This window comes from Montipora capricornis, chromosome 6 (assembly GCF_036669925.1).
Source record: "Montipora capricornis isolate CH-2021 chromosome 6, ASM3666992v2, whole genome shotgun sequence".
NCBI lineage: Eukaryota > Metazoa > Cnidaria > Anthozoa > Scleractinia > Acroporidae > Montipora > Montipora capricornis.
The window spans coordinates 44,122,576-44,124,329 of record NC_090888.1 but is presented as its reverse complement, the minus strand read 5'-3'; positions in this window follow the sequence as shown (position 1 = coordinate 44,124,329).

The window sequence follows — 1,754 nt, the reverse complement described above, 5'->3', positions numbered from 1 at the left end:
TAAAGAAATATACACGTCGCAGACTGTCGGCACGCTTCTCCAAAATTATTGATTTTACCCTTACTTATATTTGTAATAGCAGGATATTTCAATTTGTTTAATTTTATTAGTATAGATAATCACATGATTTCAAGTGCAATTGGAATAAATAAGCACGAGTACATTTTTCAAAGACGACCAAAATTGCACTCGCCCTACGGGCTCGATCAATTTGTAGTCTTTGAAAAATTCCACAAGTGCTTATTTATTCCAAATTGCACTAGAAAAACCCTGTGATTACCTATTAATAACATACATGAAAAATTTCGAGATGGATAAGCAGAAGAAACGCTCGCGTATCACGCGACCAGGGAAAAATTGCGCCGTAAATTGCGCCATCCAGGGTTTGCGCTCGATTTGAAAACAAAAGATTTGATTGGTTCTGACCAAACCGTATTGTTTATTAGCCAATCCTGATCCAGAATTTCGATGTGTAATTTGCACTGGTATTACACTTTTTGCACTGTGTTACACTTAAACTGCACCGCTCTCAGCCAATCAGGATTGATTAATTTTTTTCATGTTTATTGTTATGTCTGCAATGTTTATCTGGAAGTATATTTCAGTAGCACTGTGAAGTGGGCCATGAATGAGAATTTTTTCTTTGAAAACGTTTTCCAAGAATTATCTTTTAAAACATTGTATTATACATTGTCGCCATGTTCTTGCCGGAATAAGACACATTTATGTCTGGAAAAGCGTTATTACACCTTTCAGGAACCGACCCCTGATGTTCTGATTCTGAAAATAATCCACGCTTTATTTTCAGATTGCGATATTGCGCTTGTTCAAGAGTGTGTGCTGCGGGCAAAAACAGAAAAACGCGAACGCTTCAAACTGCCAACAATTTGCAGCAGGCGTTTGCAAAACATCCTTACACTAATGTACAAAGCTAAGAATTAGCATGTACCAGTACCGAGTATTTGAGATATTTAAGGCCAAGAACGCTCGCTACGACCTCAGAAACTGTGATTTCAAAATACTTCGTTTCAACACTAAAACGTCACAGGAAGCACTTGCCAAGATATTAAGGGCCATTCATTTGGTCTAAAAGTAGTATTACTGAACTCAGGAAAGCGCCAAGTCTCAAAAGCATTCAAGGCACAAACATGAAATAGACCGGTCAAGAGCCGTCATGTTACATATTAGATAACAGCATTACTTATTAGTTGCCGCAAGCTTCGTTGCCTATCTAATTGAGTAGATAAGTGTCCCCAAATAGCTTCCTGTATAGCTAAATACAGTTAAAGTAGTTTACCTAAATGACAGAAATGCTGCCGAGGGGAAGGGAGATGTTCAATTATGCTTGGGGTAGTTTAACGACTGTTCGTGTGTGGAAATTAAGAGAGATTTTAATAGGTCTTGAGAAGGGAGTGTACTGAAACATAGACCCCCAAACTGGACACCCAACTTGAACTCCTCGTGAGAAGAAAGAAAATAATCGATGGGTTTCACAGTGACGTCATGCAATTCTAAAATCAAAATTGCAAGGTCTTGAATTTTTATCTAAAGGAGGTTTAAGATGATCTAGTTTTTCAAATGCCGAATTGTCACCTTGCGTGACACCATGATAAAAAGCTATTTGGTTGAAAAATAAAAAGGCTATTCCTATGAATCTCAGCGGGTTGAGCCTTTAAAGTACATTGAGAGATGTGTTCATACACATGTATTTTATCTCATGTGCAAAAAGTTAGCGCTTTCATCGCAATTGAACT